We start from the raw sequence: 26,749 nt of genomic DNA on the forward strand, positions 1-26,749 counted from the left end.
CACTGAAGGAAGGAGAAAGTGGACCAGAATTTTGGTCAGAGAAAGAACAGCAGGGGGCGCTACCAGAGAAGAAATGTATTGTAGATAAAAACAATATTTTTATTGCTCACATGCTGCAATAATACTCATTTGAAATGCTCTCTTCATTGTATAGTAATACTTTTTGTGGGACAATCTCTTTAATAAATTAAATGATAAGAAGATGTAATAGTAAAGACAGTGTGCTACAAAGTGATCAAAGAAACATATAATAAAATGTAAGATTTCTGTAAATCATGTATCCAGTCAGTGACAAGGCTCCGGGATGCATCTTTCCAGCTGTGATCTGTAGATCCTAAATTCTCATTTTCTTTGTTAATTAAGCATTAATCCTCAGTATTGGTCAGTATACAAAGCAATAAATTGCTGACAGGTTGAGTAATCACCTAGGTGAACCTGAGACATATAATCAAACAGTTAGATGTGTCTCTGAATAACGCCCCAGTTCCAATTATTATAGCTAATTACTGGAAAATACCCTGGAAGGTCTTGTACCCGCAGTCGTCTGAAAACAGTCATACTTCCCGAATATTTCTATAATACTATAGAATATTCTGATATTTATGAATATTCTATTTTCCACCTTAGGCTACATTCACACGACAATGAATGTGACAGCCGTTTTCACAACAAATTGAAGTCTATGGGTCTATTCGCAAGGCTGTCTTTTTTTTTACGGCCACTGAATAGCAGCTTTCACAAAATAGAATATGTCCTATTTTGGGCCATTTTATCGTTTTGAATGGCTGCTTAGACATGTAGAAGGGTACACTAGTTCAATACGGCCTTTTAGCCAATATGGCTGGGTCATCATGCTCAGCACAGGTCCTTCGGCAGGTCCTCCACAATCAAGAGAGGAGCGACTGCCTCTGCGCATGCAAGTGGATGAGGTGTGTGATTTTCTTTTGCTAAAAAGAAACATTACAGCTGAGGGCCACTATGGGGGACATTATTACAGCTGGGGGCCACTATGGGGGACATTATTACAGCTGGGGGCCACTATGGGGGACATTATTACTGCTGGGGGACACTATGGAGGACATTATTACAGCTGGGGGCCACTATGGGAGACATTATTACTGCTGGGGCCACTATGGGGGACATTATTACTGCTGGGGGTCACTATGGGGGACATTATTACTGCTGGGGGACACTATGGGGGACATTATTACAGCTGGGTGTCACTATGGAGGACATTATTACTGCTGGGGGCCACTATGGAGGACATTATTACAGCTGGGTGTCACTATGGAGGACATTATTACAGCTGGGGGTCACTATGGAGGACATTATTACAGCTGGGGGTCACTATGGAGGACATTATTACAGCTGGGGGCCACTATGGAGGACATTATTACAGCTGGGGGTCACTATGGAGGACATTATTACTGCTGTGGGTCACTATGGGGGACATTATTACTGCTGGGGGACACTATGGAGGACATTATTACAGCTGGGGGTCACTATGGAGGACATTATTACAGCTGGGGGTCACTATGGGGGACATTATTACAGCTGGGGGTCACTATGGAGGACATTATTACAGCTGGGGGCCACTATGGAGGACATTATTACAGCTGGGGGTCACTATGGAGGACATTATTACTGCTGTGGGTCACTATGGGGGACATTATTACTGCTGGGGGACACTATGGAGGACATTATTACAGCTGGGGGCCACTATGGAGGACATTATTACAGCTGGGGGTCACTATGGGGGACATTATTACAGCTGGGGGCCACTATGGAGGACATTATTACAGCTGGGGGTCACTATGGGGGACATTATTACTGCTGGGCGCCACCATGGGGGACATTATTACTGCTGGGGGCCACTCTGGGAGATATTATTATTGCTGGGGGCCACTATAGGAACATTATTACTGCTGGAGCCATTATGGGGACATTATTACTGCTGGGGGACACTATGGAGGACATTATTACAGCTGGGGGCCACTATGGAGGACATTATTACAGCTGGGGGTCACTATGGGGGACATTATTACTGCTGGGCGCCACCATGGGGGACATTATTACTGCTGGGGGCCACTCTGGGAGATATTATTATTGCTGGGGGCCACTATAGGAACATTATTACTGCTGGAGCCATTATGGGGACATTATTACTGCTGGGGGTCACTGTGGGGGACGTTAGTACTGATGGGACCCACTATGGATGAAATTATTAATGCTGGAGGCCACTATGGAGGACATTATTACTATTGGGGGCCACTATGGGAGACATTATTATTGCTGGGGGCCACTATAGGAACATTATTACTGCTGGGGCCATTATGGGGGACATTATTACTGCTGGGGGTCACTGTGGGGGGGTTTAGTACTGCTGGGGGCCACTATGGATGAAATTATTAATGCTGGAGGCCACTATGGGGGACATTATTACTGCTGGGGGCCACTATGGGGAATATTATTACTGCTAGGGGCCACTATGGCGGACATTATGGGCCACTATGGGGGGCATTATTACTGATGGGGGACATTATGGAGGACATTATTACTGCTGGGGGCCACTATGGGGGACATTATTACTACTGGGGGCCACTATGGGGGGCATTATTACTGATGGGGGACATTATGGAGGACATTATTACTGCTGGGGGCCACTATGGGGGACATTATTACTGCTGGGGGCCACTCTGGGAGATATTATTATTGCTGGGGGCCACTATAGGAACATTATTACTGCTGGAGCCATTATGGGGACATTATTACTGCTGGGGGTCACTGTGGGGGACTTTAGTACTGATGGCACCCACTATGGATGAAATTATTAATGCTGGAGGCCACTATGGAGGACATTATTACTATTGGGGGCCACTATGGGAGACATTATTATTGCTGGGGGCCACTATAGGAACATTATTACTGCTGGGGCCATTATGGGGGACATTATTACTGCTGGGGGTCACTGTGGGGGGGGGGGGGTTTAGTACTGCTGGGGGCCACTATGGATGAAATTATTAATGCTGGAGGCCACTATGGAGGACATTATTACTGCTGGGGCCACTATGGGGGGCATTATTACTGCTGGGGGCCACTATGGGGGCATTATAACTGCTGGGGGCCACTATGGGGAATATTATGCTGGGGGCCACTATTGTGGACATTATGGGCCACTATGGGGGGGCATCATTACTGTTGGGGCCACTATGTGGAACATTTTTACTGCTGGAGGCAACTATGGGGGACATTATTACTGCTGGGGGCCACTATGGGGAATATTATTACTGCTGGGGGCCACTAAGGGGAATATTATTACTGCTAGGGGCCACTATGGCGGACATTATGGGCCACTATGGGGGGCATTATTACTGATGGGGGACATTATGGAGGACATTATTACTGCTTGGGGCCACTATGGGGGACATTATTACTACTGGGGGCCACTATGGGGGGCATTATTACTGATGGGGGACATTATGGAGGACATTATTACTGCTGGGGGCCACTATGGGGGACATTATTACTGCTGGGGGCCACTCTGGGAGATATTATTATTGCTGGGGGCCACTATAGGAACATTATTACTGCTGGGGCCATTATGGGGGACATTATTACTGCTGGGGGTCACTGTGGGGGGGTTTAGTACTGCTGGGGGCCACTATGGATGAAATTATTAATGCTGGAGGCCACTATGGAGGACATTATTATTGCTGGGGGCCACTATGGAGGACATTATTACTGCTGGGGCCACTATGGGGGGCATTATTACTGCTGGGGGCCACTATGGGGGCATTATAACTGCTGGGGGCCACTATAGGGAATATTATGCTGGGGGCCACTATTGTGGACATTATGGGCCACTATGGGGGGCATCATTACTGTTGGGGCCACTTTGTGGAACATTTTTACTGCTGGAGGCAACTATGGGGGACATTATTACTGCTGGGGGCCACTATGGGGAATATTATTACTGCTGGGGGCCACTATGGCGGACATTATGGGCCACTATGGGGGGCATTATTACTGATGGGGGACATTATGGAGGACATTATTACTGCTGGGGGCCACTATGGGGGACATTATTACTACTGGGGGCCACTATGGGGGGCATTATTACTGATGGGGGACATTATGGAGGACATTATTACAAATGGGGGCCACTATGGGGGACATTATTACTGCTGGGGCCATTACTGGGAACATTATGTATACTGAGGGCACTGCAGAGGTTGGGATTTTTATTTAAAAAAAAAGCCAATGAAATTAATCCATTTTTTGTGGTCTGTTTTTGATGTTGTGTGCATGTAGCCTAAAGAGGACTTTTCCCCTATTCTGATGTGTCTGTTTCAGCAAATAATTGTATTCCATGTGAAATGATAAATCTGGAGCATTCATTCCTACGGCTCTATGCTGTGCCATTCCTCTGTTATTCCCACTAGACGTTTGTGAGTATACCTAGTCGCAGTGTGTGTCTGTGTACAGTCTGGCACTAGCCAGCGTCACACTGTGCAGTGACATACCCCAAACTGGTAAAACCCAGTTGTACATTTATTCATAAACTTCTAGCAGGAATAACAGAGGAACAGTAAAACACAGAGTTATATGAAAAGATGCTTCAGAATTGTTATTACACGGGGAATGCAAGTAATTACTAAAACAGACATTTTAGGAGAGGTGAGGTGCTCATTAGGCCGTGCCTGAGGAAGACATTACAATATTGCAGTGTGTGGTATAAGCGATCCAGTGAAATAATCACTTGTTTGGGATAGGTCAGTGGTCAGTATTAGTATATGATCGGTGGGGATCCGACTCCCAGCATCCTTGTGTATTAGCTGTTTGAAGAGGCTCCTGTAAGCCCAGCAGCCTCCTCACAGCATACCAAGCATAGCGCCATCCATTGGAGAGTGGCGGTGCCTGGTATTGCAGCTCAGCCCCTTTCACTTGAAAGGTCAAGTGACCAATGCACACTGGCTGGATGTCACTGGCCTACGAATAGGCTATGGCACTCCTCTCCAAACAGCTGATTGGCAGGGGCAGGGGTCCGGGGGGTCAGACCCCCACCGATCAGATATTGCTGACCTATCCTGACGACAGGTCATCAGATTCAGTATTAAACACTGGGACAAGACAACCCCTTTAAAGAGGGCCTTTTCCACTCTCCTGACATGTCTGCTTTAGTAACTAGGTACTTGCTTTGCCCATCTAATAACAAATCTGGAGCATCTGTTCTTATGACTCTATGTTGCGCCATTCCTTTATTATTCCTGCTAGAAGTTAGAAATCAATTTGCCGCAAGTTTGCAGTGAAGGTCCAGAGGAGTGTTACCAGTTGAGTGGCGTCCCTGCACAGTCCAGCACTGATTGGATAATGTCAGACTGTGCAGGGACACCCCCCCCCCCAAACTGGTAACACCCAGCTGGACCTTCATTTCAAACTGCTAGCAATTTTTTCATGACTGCTAGCAGGAATAATAAAGGAATGACATTTCATAGAATGATAAGAATAGATGCTCCAGAATTGTTATTACATGGGGGATGCAAGTAGTTACTAAAACAGACACGTCAGGAGAGGGGACGGGTCTTCTTTAAGTTTCCTGTACTTTTAATGACTGGGAACAATATTTTCTCCTTCCCGTTGCTGACAAGTATTGCTCACATTCTCACAGCTCTTCATCTTGCTCATTTCCATGAGAAGCACCTGCCAGCCGCCATCTCTGGGAAACATTTCTCTGCAAATTTTATTGCCCTGCAGGTGTTTCTGTGTGTGGCCCTCCGCGCTCAGGATAAGTGTGGCGACTATTGTTCTTTAAGGATACTTTGATCTTGGGCACTCAAAGCCCCCCGCATAGTTGGATGCCCCCATTCGGTCCCGCGCTGGGGGCGAAGGGAAGCCGGAAAGTTGTAAGAGGAGCGATCTATAATATTTACTCTGATAACCGCTTGTAATATCGTAGGAAGACGCCTCATTAAACCGCGACGGCCTCGAAAATTGTATTATGTAACCGCAAAGGAGAAATCGATACATTTGTTGGAAGGGAAAGGTAATGAATTCTATTGAGCAGTTTGTCAAGTCTTTTGTTGCAGACCATCATAACGATAATAATAATAATATCATCTACGCGCGGGGGATATTTAAAGGGGAGATTTCTTCCGACGCGGTCGGGCGTGACTGAGCGCGGCTACGCGAAGCAAAGTGAAGGATGTGTCGTTTCTCCTCCAAGTAAAGCCAGGCAAGGGGAATGCAAATCAATCCTACACATATTTGCTATCTGCTCGGTAGACGCTTTGTGTTAATTCAGTTCTAATCAATACCCAGCACTGTAAGAGCTCCGCATAAAACAGCATCAATATAATAACTCACTATAGGTTTATTACTGAACTAAAAGCATGCCACGCTTCTCATTTTTAATAGAGATTAATGACGGGGAGAAAAAAAAAATGTTATTGGTACAACAAGTGCTGTTCTCCTGTGAGAGACAATATTATAGGCCCTTATTGATCAGGCTATACTGTATTATGGGCTATTTCACTCCGGTGAGCTGTAACACATCTTCTAAGGTGTCTATAGGCTGCTCGCCCCCTGCTCGGGCGCACTTCATTCTATTCATTAGATTGTAGTAAAAACCAGAGGGTGAATTTATTATAATCGGTATGTACACTCACCTAAAGAATTATTAGGAACACCATACTAATACGGTGTTGGACCCCCTTTTGCCTTCAGAACTGCCTTAATTCTACGTGGCATTGATTCAACAAGGTGCTGATAGCATTCTTTAGAAATGTTGGCCCATATTGATAGGATAGCATCTTGCAGTTGATGGAGATTTGAGGGATGCACATCCAGGGCACGAAGCTCCCGTTCCACCACATCCCAAAGATGCTCTATTGGGTTGAGATCTGGTGACTGTGGGGGCCATTTTAGTACTGTGAACTCATTGTCATGTTCAAGAAACCAATTTGAAATGATTTGAGCTTTGTGACATGGTGCATTATCCTGCTGGAAGTAGCCATCAGAGGATGGATACATGTTCTCATTCTGTTTACGCCAAATTTGGACTCTACCATTTGAATGTCTCAACAGAAATCGAGACTCATCAGACCAGGCAACATTTTTCCAGTCTTCAACAGTCCAATTTTGGTGAGCTCGTGCAAATTGTAGCCTCTTTTTCCTATTTGTAGTGGAGATGAGTGGTACCCGGTGGGGTCTTCTGCTGTTGTAGCCCGTCCGCCTCAAGGTTGTGCGTGTTGTGGCTTCACAAATGCTTTGCTGCATACCTCGGTTCTAACGAGTGGTTATTTCAGTCAACGTTGCTCTTCTATCAGCTTGAATCAGTCGGTCCATTCTCCTCTGACCTCTAGCATCCACAAGGGATTTTTGCCCACAGGACTGCCGCATACTGGATGTTTTTCCTTTTTCACACCATTCTTTGTAATCCCTAGAAATGGTTGTGCGTGAAAATCCCAGTAACTGAGCAGATTGTGAAATACTCAGACCGGCCCGTCTGGCACCAACAACCATGCCACGCTCAAAATTGCTTAAATCACCTTTCTTTCCCATTCTGACATTTAGTTTGGAGTTCAGGAGATTGTCTTGACCAGGACGACCCCCCTAAATGCATGTGATTGGTTGACTAGATAATTGCATTAATGAGAAATAGAACAAGTGTTCCTAATAATTCTTTAGGTGAGTGTATATATATATATATATATATATATATATAAAAAATTATATATAATAATAGATTCCTCATCCCTCTTCTTTTAATTGTTGACTTGTCTGTTGCTATGTAATGTATGATTTTGTTTGTACGTGAACCCCCTGCAGAATATGTTGGCGCTATTTAAATTAAGATTATTATTATTATTATTATACCCTCAAACACAGGAAAATCAAAAGAATGTCCACTAGTTCCCACATGCCCCTGAAGGAATTACAGAGAAAGGGGTTCTCCGTTTAAAAAAAAAAATCTGCCTAGAGTGTCCCAAGCACGTCATATTTTTGCCCCATACACCGTTTTTTTTTTTTATGTCAGCACTTTCCTTCTCCTGTTCTCAGCATCAGTCCATCTTGGCAGGATGTATACATAAAGAACTTCCTGTTTTCATCAGCTTCCTGGAGGTCTAATGAGGATCTGATCTAAGTTCTGATATGGGGGGAGATCTGACGTGGAGGCCTGATCTGAGGTCTGATGTGGGGGTCCTATACAGTGTATATGTCAATATATAGATGACAATCTCTTTTGCAAAAATGTACTTGGTGGTCTGACTTGGTGGTCTAAAGGGGATCTGATCTGAGGTCTGATATGGGGGGGATCTGACGTGGAGGGCTGATCTGAGGTCTGATGCGGGGGGGTCAGACTTGGTGGTCTAAAGGGGATCTGATCTGAGGTCTGATATGGAGATTCTAACATGCAGGTCTAATGGGGGTCTGATCAGAGGTCTGATATGGGCAGGGTCTAACATAAAGGTCTGATGGGGTTCTCATCTGAGGTTTGATATGGAGGTCTGATATGAGAGATGCGGGGGGGTCTCTGACTTGGTGGTCTAAAGGGAATCTGATCTGAGGTCTGATATGGAGATTCTAACATGCAGGTCTAATGGGGGTCTGATCAGAGATCTGATATAGGGGGTCTAACATAAAGGTCTGATGGAGTGCTCATCTGAGGTTTGATATGGAGGTCTCATCTGAGGAGGTCACTCCAGCACCTTACAGGTATTCTGTATATTTGTACACGTCCTGCCCGAGAATGGGGTTTGTATTGCCAAGTAAATGACTGTGTCAGAGAAGGAGAAAACTAAGGGCCAGATTTATCATTAGCTCAAGTCAGAATAATGGAGTGAAAAAGTCGCAAAAAAATGCGCAAACGCTAAAACTGGGCACAAATTTGCGATTTTTTTACTGCTCTGCACTATGCTCGCCAGTTTTCTGAAAGTGGTCGTGTTTTCTTATGTAAATGAATCTCTAGACAGATTTACTATTAGGACTATTTAAAAAGTCGCAAAAAATTTGCAAAAAAATGCGCAATTTCACTCCAGTGAGGACCATGCTTCTCTTATGAGACTTTTTAATAGAACATGCGACTTTTTCATAAAAACGTGCGACTTTTTCGTAAAGATGTGCGACTTTTGTAAAGCTGCTTACTGACGGGTAAACTGCTACCGTCAAACCACATTTATTACAGTCTTAAAGGGCCGATCATAAATCTGACTTGGCTAAAACTGACTTTAGGCATATGTGAAAGTGGAGTGAGCTGTCAGAGTAATGATAAATCTGGCCCTAAGTCTTTGGACTTCATGGTTGCTTCCCAGTCTGTCTGTGCCTCTGCCTATTTCTGTAAGATGTCTGTATAGAACTATTACCCAAGTTGTGGTACTATTATAGTGGCAGCATCGTGTGGGCGCTCATACATTTGCTTATCCCTTTATTTATTTAAGGTCCCAATGTGGAAATAATTAATATTCCAATTTTTGTATAGGTAACATAGTAATGTATGCTGTATATCCTATATTAGTTAAACAGATCAACATTTGTGATGGAAGAGGGTGCAATATTTGGATGTAAGGTCATTTATTCCCGTATCGGCGCATATTAAAAAAAGTAATATTTTAAAAAATATATATATATTTAAAAAAGGTGTCAGTATACTGTGTGAGGGGCATGTAAGGGGATGTTACATTGTGGGTCATATAAGGGGTATTAAACTGTATTAGAGGCATATTTACAGTAGAGTCACATTATTATGACCACTTCCTACTTTTGACGTCGGCAGCTGTGGGATACACTGTGGTCAGCATGGCTCCAGATACCTGTGACAACCTATCAGGACCTTACTGAGTCACCCCCAGCCGATCTAGCTGTTGTCTGTGGTGCACACTATGGTACTCTTCTAGATATTAGCTGGTGGTCATAATAATGTGACTCAACTGTGTAAGAGGCATCATACTGTGTGGTGGGCACATGAGAGGCATTATACTGTGTGGTGGGCCTGTGTGGTGGGCACATAAGAGGCATCATACTGTGTGGTGGGCACATGAGAGGCATTATACTGTGTGGTGGGCACATAAGAGGCATTATACTGTGTGGTGGACACATGAGAGGCATTATACTGTGTGGTGGACACATAAGAGGTATCATACTGTGTAGTGGGCACATAAGAGGTATCATACTGTGTAGTGGGCACATAAGGGGCTATTATACTGTGTGGTGGGCACATGAGAGGCATTATACTGTGTGAGGGGCACATAAGAGGTATCATACTGTGTGGTGGGCACATAAGAGCTATTATACTGTGTGGTGGGCACATAAGAGGTATCATACTGTGTGGTGGGCACATAAGAGGTATCATACTGTGTGAGGGGCACATAAATGGCATCATACTGTGTGAGGGGCACATAAATGGCATCATACTGTGTGGTGGGCACATAAGAGTTATCATACTGTGTGGTGGGCACATAAGGAGCTATTATACTGTGTGGTGGGCACATAAATGGCATCATACTGTGTGGTAGGCACATAAGGAGCTATTATACTGTGTGAGGGGCACATAAATGGCAGCATACTGTACAAGGTCATATAAGGGGGAATGGTACTCTTATGGGCGCACATATAGGGCATCATACAGTGTGAGGGGTACATAAGGGGGAATTATACTGTGTTAGAGACACATAAGGAGCATCATACGATATGGATGTACATACAGGGACATTATACTGTTTTGGAGGCACATAAAGTGAGCATTACACTGTGTGGGGGGTCACATAAGGTGGCATTATAATGTGTGGGGGCACATAATGGGGCATCATACTGTGTTGGGGACACATAAGAGGGCATTATGCTGTGTGAAAGCATCATAATATGTGTGGCACATAAGGGGCATTATATTCTTTGGGAAGTCACTAAAGAGGCATCCTAAAAAGCATCACCCAGTAAAAGCCGTAACCACTAAGTTGGGTGCCAATACCCGTAACCACCAAGTTCTGTACCCAATTGTGACAGTAACCACTAAGCTTTGTACCACAGTTCCTAACCTTTACAACCATTGCCCCAATTGGAGTAAAGTTACTTTAAGATACACTGTTTCTGTCCACAGTGATGCTCCAACCTCGAGTAGAGTACTAAGCCAGGGTTGAGGGTCATGAACAAAAACAAATCATTTACGTAATTTGGAAAATGTTTCAGCCATTCTTACGAAACATTTAACATATCCAAAACCTTCAACATGCTATCATCTATTTCCTAAGATTATATTTTATTGATCAAAATTCTAAAGCCAGAAAAATCTCTCATCTGAAGGTCTCATCGTCTGTGGACTGTGAACTGTTAAGTGACAGTAGATAGACGCGGGCCTGGTCCACTTAGCGTGGTGTGTCTTTTTAGCAGCTGTAAATCTTCATGGTCTGTTTGATCCTTGACCTTTTTCTTTATAATCCGGATAACCTTACCTCCAGTTCAAGCAAGAATGGCCGAATGAATTGCTGCGTTGACTTTTACCACCTCTGCTGGTATGCTGCTCCAGACATGATGATAGCTTCTGGGGTCATGGGTTTTAAAGCGTCCTTTCTTTAACCGGATTAAGTATTGGTTTATTAATATGTCGCATTAAAACTGGTTTCCAATAAAAGAGATTTTGTCATTGACATACGCCGTCTTGGCACATATGAGGCACAGAATGCACTTATGAGATCTTGGTTCAGTGCCTTGCACTTTCACTGAGGACATCACACATCATAGAGAATTAATGGCCAAGTGTTGAAATCAAAAGTGAGATGCCATTCATAGGCCAAGGGAGAGCAGCCTCCTGCACTTTCCCTTTTGTTCCCACTCTAAAGTTCACATCAAGCCTGGGATCACTTTGCAGAAGGCCGTGTAATAAACCCTATTAAAGTACTTTTGGATAGGGGGCTCTTAATTTTCCCAGGCAGCTGGGGAGCCTGGCTGCAGATGTAATCTGAACGGGACAGACAGCGTCCACTTTATTTCATACCAACTCTGCCGACGGATGCCTTTCAGGACTTGAATGAGGCTGTGTAATCAAGCTACTTAATATTCCAAATTTCTCTGTAATTCAAACCTAACAAGAGAGACACATATTAACCCCGTGTACTACTATTTTAAATGCGTTCTATTCAATATGTAAATTTACCAGGCAAAATGTATGTGGTCCTATACAGTGTATATGACAATATATAGATGACAATCTCTTTGGCAAAAATGTACCTTACTATTAAAAGGATTTTCTGGGAGCTATATACTGATGGATAGATCATCAGTATCTGATCGGTGGGGGTCAGATATGGATATCCTCTGGATAGGTCATCAGTATCTGATCGGTGGGGTCAGATATGGATATCCTCTGGATAGGTCATCAGTATCTGATCGGTGGGGGTCAGATATGGATATCCTCTGGATAGGTCATCAGTATCTGATCGGTGGGGGTCAGATATGGATATCCTCTGGATAGGTCATCAGTATCTGATCGGTGGTGGTTAGATATGGATATCCTCTGGATAGGTCATCAGTATCTGATCAGTGGGGGTCATATATAGATATCCTCTGGATAGGTTATCAGTATCTGATCGGTGGGGGTCAGATATAGATATCCTCTGGATAGGTCATCAGTATCTGATCGGTGGGAGTCAGATATGGATATCCTCTGGATAGGTCATCAGTATCTGATCGTTGGGGGTCAGATATGGATATCCTCTGGATAGGTCATCAGTATCTGATCGGTGGGGGTCAGATATGGATATCCTCTGGATAGGTCATCAGTATCTGATCGTTGGTGGTCAGATATGGATATCCTCAGGATAGGTCATCAGTATCTGATCGGTGGTGGTCAGATATGGATATCCTCAGGATAGGTCATCAGTATCTGATCGGTGGGGGTCAGGTATGGAAATCCTCAGGATAGGTCATCAGTATCTGATCGGTGGGAGTCCGACACCCCTGCCAATCATCTGTTTGAGAAGGCATCAGCGCTCGCAGTAATCACGGAGCTGCGCCTAGGCCATGTGACCGATGAAAGTGAGTGACGTCACATGGCCTAGTAAAAGCTGAAAGAAGGCCACAGAGCTACTACGAATACTGGTGACTTCTTAAACAACTGATTGGTGGGGGTCCCGAGTGTCAGACACATACTGATCTGATACCGGTGACCTCTCCAGAGGGTAGGTCATCTGCATATAACTCCCAGAAAACCCCTTTAAGTGGAAATGTTAAGAACATTGCAGTATTCTAGCTGCTTTATGTCAGTTTACAGTTCCTTATTTTCCTCTTAAAAACTCTCAGCCATGAGCAAGTATGCAAAAAGCTGCAGACAAAATGTGATACAGGCCATGTTTTTTTTTTACCTATTTCTACTCCAAATACTCCAAAGAAAGTAGAATATATCTCACCAAGTGCAAATTACGAGTAGAGTAATTTTCCAGAGCAACCAATCAGGTTACAGTTTTGGGCGGGGGTCCTAAATAGCTGCATGAAGAGGCGCCCCAGTGAGCGCTGCGGCCTCCTCGCAGCATACTAAGCACAGTACTATACATTGGATAGCAGCTTTGCTTGGTATTGCAGTCCAGGCCCATCCATTTGAATAAGACTGAGCTGTACAATGGCCATGTGTGTAATGAATGTGACGTCACCAGAGTTCCGCGACCTCTTCAAACAGCTGATTGGTGGAGGTGCTGGGAGTTGGACCCCTATCGATCAGATATTGATGACCTATCCTGATTTTGTTAGGATTCGCAACAAATCCAAATTTTCTTGCGCTTCTTGTTAACGAATCAGGTTTTCCTAAAATGGCAGCTGCACGTGTTACTAAGCGAAACTAAGTGTAGGTAAGACAAGCCTAGGAACGCAAGATCACCCATAATGCCGTGCAGCCAGCCAATCCGCAGATAGCCATCCCCTGTGATGTCACAGCCTTATATAAACCTTATCCCATGCGATCTCCACCATTGTCCTGTGAGCTGAGCATAGGGAGAGACGTAACAAGTGGTCATGCGCTAGGGACAGTGTTGCTGAAAACGGTTAATAGAAGAATTGAGAAGGAGAGTGTAGGGAGAGTATAGGGAGAGTGTAGGGAGAGTATAGGGAGAGTGCAGGGAGACTTATTCTGTGTCAGTTTTATATATTTATTCCTACGTTTACTTGATCCTACATCAGCTGTAAACTAAGATATGTAATATAATAATAGAAAGCTTGCCAACCAATATCATCCGGTCTACACCCCTCAGGGGGACCAGGCCTTAATGATGACCATCCTCATGATGAGTGAATCGAAGTTGACGAAGTGGAATTCAATCTGAATTTCAGGAAAAATTCAATGCGCACCGAATCCGAACTTCCTCACGCTTCGTGGTAACGAATCACATTTTTTCCTAAAATGGCTGCTGCACATGTTAGGACATGGAGCAAAGACCTCTGGGAATGAGGGATCACCCACAATGCCGTGCATGCAGCCAGTCAGCAGCCAGCCAGCCCCTGTGATGTCACAGCCCTATAAATAGCCTCAGCCATTTTGGATTCTGACATTTTCCAGTGTGCTTAGTGCAGGGAGAGACGTCAGCAGGCACTAGGGGCAGTGGTAGAAAATACTTCATTGTGCTGAAAAAACGATTTACAAGTTCAGGGAAAGATAATTCAAGGTGTAGGGAAAGCATAGGGAGGCATCATCCACTCTATAAAAGGAGAACAAGGAGGTGCAATAGGAGAGTGTACAGCCTAGGAAATAGGATAATGGGGTGTATTAGTGGGAAAAACAAGTACTTTCTATTTTTACATTGTCCTACAGCTTTTTTGGGGTGTATTAATTTATTTTTAACCGCCTCCGGACCGCCTGACGCAGGATTGCGTTCCGGAGTCGGTCGATTCATTCCTCCTTGACTCGCCGGCACGTCATCTCGCGAGACGCGAGATTTCCTGTGAATGCGCGCACACAGGAGCGCGCGTTCACAGGAACGGCAGGTAAACAAGCTGATCTACAGCCTGCCAGCGGCGATCGTTGGCTGGCAGGCTGTAGATGCGATTTTTTTAACCCCTGAAAGCTATATTAGACGCTGTTTTGTTAACAGCGTCTAATATACCTGCTACCTGGTCATCTGTGGTCCCTTTTGCTTGGATCGACCACCAGAGGACACAGACAGCTCTGTAAAGTAGCACCAAACACCACTACACTACACTCCCCCTGTTACTTATTAACCCCTTATTAACCCCTGATCACCCCATATTAGACTCCCTGATCACCCCCCTGTCATTGATCACCCCCCTGTAAGGCTCCATTCAGACGTCCGTATGTGTTTTGCGGATCCGCGGATCCGCAAAACACATACGGACGTCTGAATGGAGCCTTACAGGGGGGTGATCAATGACACAGGGGTGAACAGGGAGTCTATATGGGGTGATCAACCCCCTGTCATTGATCACCCCCCCGTAAGGCTCCATTCAGACGTTCGTATGTGTTTTGAGGATCCACTAAACACAGACGGACGTCTGAATGGAGCCTTACAGGGGGGTGATCAATGACAGGGGGGTGAACAGGGAGTCTATATGGGGTGATCACCCCCCTGTCATTGATCACCCCCCGTAAGGCTCCATTCAGACGTTCGTATGTGTTTTGCGGATCCACTAAACACATACGGACGTCTGAATGGAGCCTTACAGGGGGGTGATCACCCCATATAGACTCCCTGATCACCCCCCTGTCATTGATCACCCCCCTGTAAGGCTCCATTCAGACGTCCGTATGTGTTTTGCGGATCCACGGATCCGCGGATCCGCAAAACACGGACACCGCGTATCCGCAAAACACGGACACCGGCAATGTGCTTTCCGCATTTTGCAAATCCGCACATTGCCAGAACTACAGGGAGTGCAGAATTATTAGGCAAGTTGTATTTTTGAGGATTAATTTTATTATTGAACAACAACCATGTTCTCAATGAACCCAAAAAACTCATTAATATCAAAGCTGAATATTTTTGGAAGTAGTTTTTAGTTTGTTTTTAGTTTTAGCTATTTTAGGGGGATATCTGTGTGTGCAGGTGACTATTACTGTGCATAATTATTAGGCAACTTAACAAAAAACAAATATATACCCATTTCAATTATTTATTTTTACCAGTGAAACCAATATAACATCTCAACATTCACAAATATACATTTCTGACATTCAAAAACAAAACAAAACAAATCAGTGACCAATATAGCCACCTTTCTTTGAAAGGACACTCAAAAGCCTGCCATCCATGGATTCTGTCAGTGTTTTGATCTGTTCACCATCAACATTGCGTGCAGCAGCAACCACAGCCTCCCAGACACTGTTCAGAGAGGTGTACTGTTTTTCCTCCTTGTAAATCTCACATTTGATGATGGACCAAAGGTTCTCAATGGGGTTCAGATCAGGTGAACAAGGAGGCCATGTCATTAGATTTTCTTCTTTTATACCCTTTCTTGCCAGCCACGCTGTGGAGTACTTGGACGCGTGTGATGGAGCATTGTCCTGCATGAAAATCATGTTTTTCTTGAAGGATGCAGACTTCTTCCTGTACCACTGCTTGAAGAAGGTGTCTTCCAGAAACTGGCAGTAGGACTGGGAGTTGAGCTTGACTCCATCCTCAACCCAAAAAGGCCCCACAAACTCATCTTTGATGATACCAGCCCAAACCAGTACTCCACCTCCACCTTGCTGGCGTCTGAGTCGGACTGGAGCTCTCTGCCCTTTACCAATCCAGCCACGGGCCCACCAATCTGGCCCATCAAGACTCACTCTCATTTCATCAGTCCATAAAACCTTAGAAAAATCAGTCTTGAGATATTTCTTGGCCCAGTCTTGACGTTTCAGCTTGTGTGTCTTGTTCAGTGGTGGTCGTCTTTCAGCCTTTCTTACCTTGGCCATGTCTCTGAGTATTGCACACCTTGTGCTTTTGGGCACTCCAGTGATGTTGCAGCTCTGAAATATGGCCAAACTGGTGGCAAGTGGCATCTTGGCAGCTGCACGCTTGACTTTTCTCAGTTCATGGGCAGTTATTTTGCGCCTTGGTTTTTCCACACGCTTCTTGCGACCCTGTTGACTATTTTGAATGAAACGCTTGATTGTTCGATGATCACGCTTCAGAAGCTTTGCAATTTTAAGAGTGCTGCATCCCTCTGCAAGATATCTCACTATTTTTGACTTTTCTGAGCCTGTCAAGTCCTTCTTTTGACCCATTTTGCCAAAGGAAAGGAAGTTGCCTAATAATTATGCACACCTAATATAGGGTGTTGATGTCATTAGACCACACCCCTTCTCATTACAGAGATGCACATCACCTAATATGCTTAATTGGTAGTAGGCTTTCGAGCCTATACAGCTTGGAGTAAGACAACATGCATAAAGAGGATGATGTGGTCAAAATACTCATTTGCCTAATAATTCTGCACGCAGTGTATATAGAAAATGCCTTTTCTTGTCCGCAATTGCGGACAAGAATAGGACATGTTCTATAGGCTCTACAAAAAATGCTGTCTTCGCCCGATCAGGCCTGATCTTGTGCGCACACTTGCGTTCAGTCCGCCCCACCGCAGTGACTGAAAAATCGCTGCAGCGCTATAAAGATCACTTTTGAGGGGCATGGCGAGTTCATAGAATATATATTTTTTTTTGTCACAAGTTAGCGGAAAGTTATATGATTTTGAAAAAAGCGGCCATTTATTATAAATTTTATTGAGCAGCTAGGTGGTATAGCAGGCCAAGTTCTATTCCAGTGAGCTCCCTTGTTTGATATTATAACTGATTAAGGCTACTTTCACACTTGCGGCAGAGTGATCCGGCAAGCAGTTCCGTTGCCGAAACTGCCTGCTGGATCAGGCAAAACGTATGCCAACTTAGGGTACTTTCACACTAGCTGCAGGACGGATCCGACAGGCTGTTCACCCTGTCGGATCCGTCCTGCCGCTATTTCACCATTCTGCCGGACCGCCGCTCCGTCCCCATTGACTATAATGGGGACAGGGCGGAGCTCCGGCATACTTTTAGTCCGGTGGCCTCTCGCCGTGCACTGCCGGTCTGCGCCGAAGCTCCGCCCCCATTATAGTCAATGGGGACGGAGTGGCGGTCCGTTGGCACGGCGAAATAGCAGCAGGACGAATCCGACAGGGTGAACAGCCTGTCAGATCCGTCCTGCCGCTAGTGTGAAAGTAGCCTGATGGCATTTGTAAGACTGATCAGGATCCTTATCAGTCTTAAAAATGCCTGATCAGTCAGAAAAATGCATTGAAATGCCGGATCCTTCTTTCCGGTGTCATCCGGCAAAACGGATCCGGCATTTATTTTTTTCACCTTTTTTTCGGTCTGCACGAATCGGCACTAATACATTCCTATGGAAAAAAATGCTGGATCTGGCGTTCAGGCAAGTCTTCAGTTTTTTTCCGATGGAGATAAAACCGTAGCATGCCGGGGTTTTATCTTTTGCCTGATCAGTCAAAATTACTGAACTGAAGACATCCTTATGCATCCTGAACGGATTACTCTCCATTCAGAATGCATGGGGATATACCTCATCAGTTATTTTCCGGCATTGAGCCCTTTTGACGGAACTCAGTGCCGGAAAAGAAAAACACTAGTGTGAAAGTACTCTAATAGCTATTTGTGATTGATTAATTAGTAACAAATCAAATATCTTGTGGAACTTCGACGAAGCAGACAAATCGAATTTTTCAAAACTTTGCTTGTCTCTACCTATGACATAAGAATTCCTTGTCCATTTCAAAGTGTTGCTCCCTACCCCTAAACTATTCTGTCAGGCTTCACATGAATTTCAGTGGGGGTATCATGTCCATGCGTGAAGTTTGTAATAGTAAAGATTCCAGAACTCAGAACTCCATTAGTGCCGTCTTCTGTTGTATCAGAAGGTAGGAGAATATTTATAAACATGCACATTTCTTTACAATTTTCTAGTCCAATATGGCTCTTGGATATACCCTGATCTTCTGATCTTTTTCTACTGCCATATGTAAAGGATTTCTTTTAGAAATATCTAATAGATGTGCCATAAAAGGTTGATTAATGGAGGCCCAACTGCTTTGACCCCTGGTTCCTAATCAAAGGACTGTGTGTTCTATGTTCCCAGTTGAGAAGTGAAGAGAATAGAGGAACACTCATAGTGACATATCATTGTATCTAGTTCTACCTTTCATGGTAAAAGGGTTGTCTAGAGTGGCATATGGTTTAGAGGTAGTTAAAGCTAAAAAGAAGCCATACCCATCCTCCATGATCCCCTGCTCTTGCTATTTCAACCCTTCTCTGGTCCCTACTGATCTCTACTTTCTTGTCCTGGAGACTATGGAACTCTTTGACACAGTTTGGTGTGATAGTTGACTCATTGTCAAGAGGGACATGGATACCTTTCTTGAAAAATATATTTTGTCATGGATACTAGATTTCTTGAAATAAGATTCATGGAGTAATTCCAATTATTTTGAGTTAAGAAGGATTTTTTCCCCTCTAAAATGGAACAATTGGTATTTGTCTTATTGGGGTTTTTGCCTTCCTATGGATCAACCCAGTAAGATTATAAGCTGGACTTGATGATCTTGTGTCTCTTTTAACCCTTATCAACTATGTTATACATACAAACAGAGTGGAATATGAAATACACAGAGACAGGTTGGGTAAAAGTAGGTTATTGCTTAAAATAACTAACTAATCTAAAAAATAAGCAATCAACATTAAGAGAATACGAACCCTTCTTCCTCTTGTGTAACCTACAAGAGTCTGGTTACACAAGTGCTTCTTGGTATCTCTAAAGAAGAGTTCCATTTTATGTTTATGAGGCCTTTTCCTAGACACTTATTTTACTTTGCGAAAAAACTAGGGCACTTAGGGTTAACATGTCCTGGACTACTAGAGTACAAACCAAATTCTCATAACATTCGATGAATGAGCTACTATATGACTGACCTCCTCATTTTGTTTTATAAAAAGACTGGAATGTATTATCTTTTGTAAATCCCAAGTCATTTAAGTGAGCGCAAGCAATCCTAATCTTAATGAAACCATGAGAGAACAGAACAGCAGCATCTTTAAGGTGAACCCAAATATTATGTTACTTTTTGTTGAAAGCCAATCTCCACCCTTTGCCATGGGTGGTCTGTTTAACCCCACCTTGGGATTCAGCTTGCTTTACAAAGTTTTATGGACCTATTTTATGGCAGCCATCCTGTCCACTATTACAAGACACACTACAAAGGTAGGTCTGTTTGTATATTGTCACGTCTCTCTGGACTTCTAAGGTTCAAAGTATAAAAAATTACCACCACCACACTTGGCATAGGTTTAAAAAAGTGATAGATGTACAGTACAGACCAAAAGTTTGGACACACCTTCTCATTCAAAGACTTTTCTTTATTTTCATGACTATGAAAATTGTAGATTCACACTGAAGGCATCGAAACTATGAATTAACACATGTGGAATTATTTACATAACAAACAAGTGTGAAACAACTGAAAATATGTCATATTCTAGGTTCTTCAAGGTAGCCACCTTTTGCTTTGATTACTACTTTGCACACTCTTGGCATTCTCTTGATGAGCTTCAAGAGGTAGTCCCCTGAAATGGTTTTCACTTCACAGGTGTGCCCTGTCAGGTTTAATAAGTGGGATTTCTTGCCTTATAAATGGGGTTGGGACCATCAGTTGCGTTGAGTAGAAGTCAGGTGGATACACAGCTGATAGTTCTACTGAATAAACTGTTAGAATTTGTATTATGGCAAGAAAAAAACAGCTAAGTAAAGAAAAACGAGTGGCCATCATTACTTTAAGAAATGAAGGTCAGTCAGTCAGCCGAAAAATTGGGAAAACTTTGAAAGTAAGGGCTATTTGACCATGAAGGAGAGTGATGGGGTGCCACGCCAGATGACCTGGCCTCCACAGTCACCGGACCTGAACCCAATCGAGATGGTTTGGGGTGAGCTGGACCGCAGAGTGAAGGCAAAAGGGCCAACAAGTGCTAAGCATCTCTGGGAACTCCTTCAAGACTGTTGGAAGACCATTTCAGGGGACTACCTCTTGAAGCTCATCAAGAGAATGCCAAGAGTGTGCAAAGCAGTAATCAAAGCAAAAGGTGGCTACTTTGAAGAACCTAGAATATGACATATTTTCAGTTGTTTCACACTTGTTTGTTATGTATATAATTCCACAAGTGTTAATTCATAGTTTTGATGCCTTCATAGTCATGAAAATAAAGAAAACTCTTTGAATGAGAAGGTGTGTCCAAACTTTTGGTCTGTACTGTATGTGCCCACTAGAGATGAGTGAATCAATTCTAAACTTTGAAACAAATTTTTCCCAAAAAGTTTGTGTTCAAAATTATTCTTTTTTTTGTTTTTGTGATTCTTTTTGGGAGTGAGAGAATTTATCTGGGCTCGAATTGATTCGAACAACCGATTCAGGCCCCGAGTTGAATTTTAGAGGATTCGCTCATCTCTACTGCCCACTATCTTTGTAATCCACATGCAAGTGTTCTCACACGATCTCTATAAATATGCCAGCAGACACTGACTCCCTGCTAATTTGTGTCTGAAAGGTGGTGATCATTCCGCTCCATAAAGGTTAAGTAAGGTTAAAAGCCTAGTGTTAGGATTGAAGGGCACTGATTAATGAGTGCATGCAAACAGCAAAGTGTAAAAACAGAGATCAGCTATTTTTACTTCAGATTGTGCCTGGTAAAACCATTATCCATTAAAGCATAGGGAATAAAATGACTTCCATATGAAAAAACCCTTCTTATGTAACTCTACGAAAATAGTTAAAATGGTACACCACCATTGACTTTCCAAATAGTTCCAAAGTGTTTCAATGACCATTCAAGATGCAGGGAAAAAAATTGCATGTACCTGCTTGGACAAGGAACCTGAGTTTCAGACAAATTGCCCAGAAAAATCACTGCTGGGCTTGAAATGACTGAAGAGTTGTAGTACTGTGTTAGTAGACACACAATTGTAGACAGTGCCGGAGGCTTTATTTTCACCTACTTTATTACATTTTCACCATGTTGCTATCTTGATTTCAGAGGCATAGTCTGTGGCGGGAGGGGAGGGGATAGAGACCTAATGGGGCCCACTTGGGGCAGATTGGTTCAGAAGAATGTCACTCTCAACTGCATCTGTGTCTATGGGACTCCAATACAGTTGAGGGCCATGGTAGAGCAGGGAGATGGCTCCCTGCCTTACCACTGGACCACACACTGGACATCAGCATCCTGGAGCAGGCGGCACAATGACATCACTGAATAGCACCACCTGCATCTGGACACTAGCTGTGCAGGGAGGAGAATGACTTGCAGTGTATGTGGAAGGATCGGGGTAAGATATTATTTTATAACAGTCACAAGGGGCATTGTTATATATTAAGAGGGCTATCCTCTCCAGCAGTTCAGAAGTGAAAGAGGTTGTACCCTCTTAAAGATGCAATCCAGCATTTTTTCCAGATTTTTTTGCAGGACAGGTTGTATTTCTTAATGGAGCAATTTAATTTATCATGTTGTGTATTGAAAAATGGGAAAAAAATATTTGTGGGGTAAAATAAAATAAATAAATAAATAAAACTTTTGCCATGGTTTTCCAGGTCCTGTTTTCACACAACTCACTGCATTACCAATGACATGACAACCTTATTCTGTGGCTCAGTATTAGGGTACATTCACATGACCGTATATGTTTTGCAGTCTGCAAATTGCGAATTCACAAAACATGTATAGCGGCCGTGTGCATTCCGCATTTTGCAGAACGCACATGTCCAGCCAGGAGATAGAAATGTCTATTCTTAATAGGACATGCTCTATCATTTTTGCTGGGCAGCGGAATGAAAGTATGGATGTGGATAGCACACAGTGCACACATGCGGACTCATGGATTCAAGTTCGATTTGGCAGAGTAGGTCAACAGATTTGATTCAGATCTGAGTTGATTCTACCCAAATTGAAAGTGCTCCAGTTGGCCTGAAAATTTGTATATGACACTCTGGGGTTTCCTAGGGCTCATATTATTTCCCTGTAGGCTTTCACTTTTTCTTTACTTTATTTTAAAAAAAATCTCTCTTTTTTTTTTTTTACTCTTTTCACCCAGAATTCGACTGAATCACTGAAAATTCCATTTTTTATTTATTTTTTGCTTATTTTTTCCATGCAGGATAAATATTTTTATACTTTACTAGGCTGCACTTTTTTCAAATGCAGTGATACCAATTATATTAAATTTTTATTGATTTTTAATAAAATAATGTTTATTCATTTTTATATGTACATTTGGGAAAGGTGGGATTTGAATTTTTTTTTTTTGTATTTGCTTATATTTTCAAAAACTTTTTTTTTACTCTAAATTTTAGTCCCTTTAGTAGACTTTACCCACTGCATATGGAGCAGGCTTTATGTACATCTAAATATATGATATTATGTGTTAAAGGGGTTGTCCAATTTTTTATATTGATGACCTATCCTCAGGATAAGTAATGTATTTCAGATGAGCTGAGGGCCGACTTTCATCATCCCGTTGATCAGCTATTTGCATTCGTACAAGTGCAGTGTTCTCTTCTCTGTTTACATGCTCGCCATCGACATTGCAGAAGTGAGCAGGGTAAAATTATAACTCTGACATCCCCATTCACTTCTAAAGGATGGCTTCTACCTATTCAAGTAAGTAGGATAGCAGTCAGCCAACCGCCGATCTAAAATTGATGACCTATCCTGAAAAAGCAGACAACCCCTTTAAAAGGAAAAAGAATAATGTAGAGACTCTTTTGTATGCCTTGTGTTGCCTGTTTTAGTTAATGTGACATTTATGGGTTGTCTACCATCTTGATTCCTTTTTTCCCTCAGATATAGTTCTTTCAATGCAGTCTTCCCATCATTCCTCTGGATTTTCAGAGGCAGAGTGGGTAGGGTCTCATCTCACTAAGGGCTGCAAGTGATAGATCAGTGACATAGAAAATCTGTCCTTTAGCTTACACTGTAGAGTCAGTGTATGCCTATCTGACGTAGCTTCAGACTGTCTCTCCTGCCTCCTGCTTGTGATGGATGTCTCCTGGCTGTTCTTACAAGCAGGAGGCAGGGTAGAGCAGTGAGAAGCTCAATCACATATAAAAATTACAAGAGATTTTACTCACAGCACATAAGATAGTATAGAGAGCCAGTCATAGTTAAGAAGTTATCATTATATGGGCTCACCTACTATACCACTGTACCCCTGCTTCCTTAGATAAGTCAGAAATAATATCTTCAGTAGCACCCTATGAATGGAGAGACATACAGAGAAACAAGGAGGGTGGGGATGGGTACGGCAGGAAGATTCCTGAGAACCGACAGGAAGGATTTGATAGGCGATAGTGTAATCCTGTAGTTCACAGGAAGTCATCTACACAGGAGAGACTGCTCTCCTGTTTACACAGGAAAGTATGCACTGATCTAGGGGTCAGACTGGAGATTACATAATCAAATACCCATAATAAAAAGGTGCAAAAAAACACTCTGTGGCAGTTTTGTCTGGCATGGTGCTGCTACGAGCAATCTAACAGATAACTGATTGGTCACAATGCTACCAGTCATTATTGCATGTGTATGGCTTAGGTAGCTTCCTTTTGCCTATACAACTTAGGTGTCATGATCAATATTGATTGTGGCATCTAAGGCGGTAAACAGTCCTGACTGGAGTTAAAGTTGGGCTTCTATGATAGTCGTGTGGGCATAACATTTAGGACGTAATGGTACATCCAAATAAGTGAAAAGATTCAAAATCTTTAGTGTCACATATACATTTTCTAATGAACCTGTAATCCCTCTTGTGTTTTTCTTTTTTTATATATATCAGAATATACCTTGATTTATACAGTACCAAGTACCAGGTGCCTGGTACCAGGCATTTCTGATTATTCCTGCAATTTCTTTGAGTTTGCACACTGCCTGTGACATGCTTTTGCATAGAGCGCAGCCTCACCTTTCCTGGGCCTCTGCAGCATCCTATTCACAGTTTGGAATAGTTTTCAGTATACAGCTAGATCTTCCGGTCACACTTCCTTATGTGATGCTTGAGCAAGCATTAGAGAACTGAGAGATATAATTGTTTTTTGCTGTAAAACATATGGCGATAGTCTTCTAGAAATATATATCTTTTTTTATTATATGTTTATATATATTTTATGTCTGTGCAGTTAGTCTTTCCCGAAGTGGGTCGACACTGTGACATGTCAGCTTAACAATAAGGTGATTCCTGATGGGAAAGATTTTGCTTCTATTTTTGGTGAATGCTAATTAAAATTAAATTGAAGTTTTGAATAGAAAGAACTTTTTTTTTTTTTTTTTTTTTTTTTTTTTGGACAAGTGCCCATGAAGAGGACTTTAAAGTAGGAGCCTAAAATGTAATTTCATTGATCTGTCCAGTCTTTTCATCTGCATCATCCTCCTGAATCTAGAAAGAAAAGATTATACTTACTAATTCAGCGCCAGAATGCCATGTAATTCATTATTGCTGGTGAATAAATATCTAAATGTTTTTTTTATGTCTGAAGCTTGATGCTAGTGTGGACAGCAGTAAGGGCTAAGTGGCTAATTGGCTTGGATTAGACAGCCACTACCGCTAGCCCCAAGCCTCTTAGTTTTATTTTTTATGATAAAAAGCGGCAACAGTTCCCAGGGATTAGAGAAAGGTAAAGCTTATTCTTTGAATTTTCCTATAGACTGTTCCCACTACAAGACTCTGGGAAAATTGCTTTTTATGAGCAAGCCCACATATATGTAGGGAGGGAAATCTCATCATGAAACATGCTAATGTATAATTTTTATCAATATATATGTAGATTATACCCATATAATAGTCATATTTTCATGATGAAAATCAATGATTTCTAGGGAGGTAAATAAAGAGGTATATGATACTGTCTGACATTAAAACAGGTACCTAAGAAGTTGTACAGTCCTGATCAAAAGTTTAAGACCACTTGAAAAATTGCAAAAAAACATATTTTACATTGTTGGATCTTAACAAGGTTCCAAGTAGAGCTTCAACATGCAAGAAGAAAAAATGAGAGTGAGACAAAACATTTTTTGAACATTCAATTAATTGAAAATAACGATTAAACTGAAACAGGCTGTTTTTCAGCTGATCCAAATTGTAGGACCACATGCCTTTAAAAGGCCAAATCTATGCAAAGATGTGGATTCATTGTCATTTTCTGTCAGGTAGTCACACGTTGTGATGGCAAAGGCAAAAAAACTCTCCTTTTTTTAACGTGGTCGGGTTGTTGAACTGCATAAGCAGGGTCTCTGACAGCGCGCCATCGCTGCTGAGGTGGGACGCAGTAAGACAGTCATTTGGAATTTATTAAATGATCCTGAGGGTTATGGAACAAATAAGTCAAGTGGAAGACCCAAAAAATTTCATCAGCACTGAGCCGGAGGATCCAATTGGCTGTCCGTCAACACACTGAACGATCCTCGACCCAAATTAAGGCCCTTACTGGTGCTGACTGCAGCCCCATAACCATCAGACGGCATCTGAGACTGAAGGGCTTCAAAAACAAAAAACTTCTTCAAAGACCTTGTCTCCTTGAACGCCACAGAACTGCTCATTTGGACTTTGCAAGAGAGCACCAAACATGGGACATTCAAAGGTGGAAGAAAGTTTTATTCTCTGATGAGAAAAATGTAACCTTGATGGTCCTGATGGTTTCCAATGTTACTGGCATGAAAAGCAGATCCCACCTGAGATGTTTTCTACGCACCACA

The sequence above is a fragment of the Bufo bufo genome, chromosome 10 (genome assembly GCF_905171765.1).
Source record: "Bufo bufo chromosome 10, aBufBuf1.1, whole genome shotgun sequence".
Classification (NCBI taxonomy): Eukaryota; Metazoa; Chordata; class Amphibia; order Anura; family Bufonidae; genus Bufo; species Bufo bufo.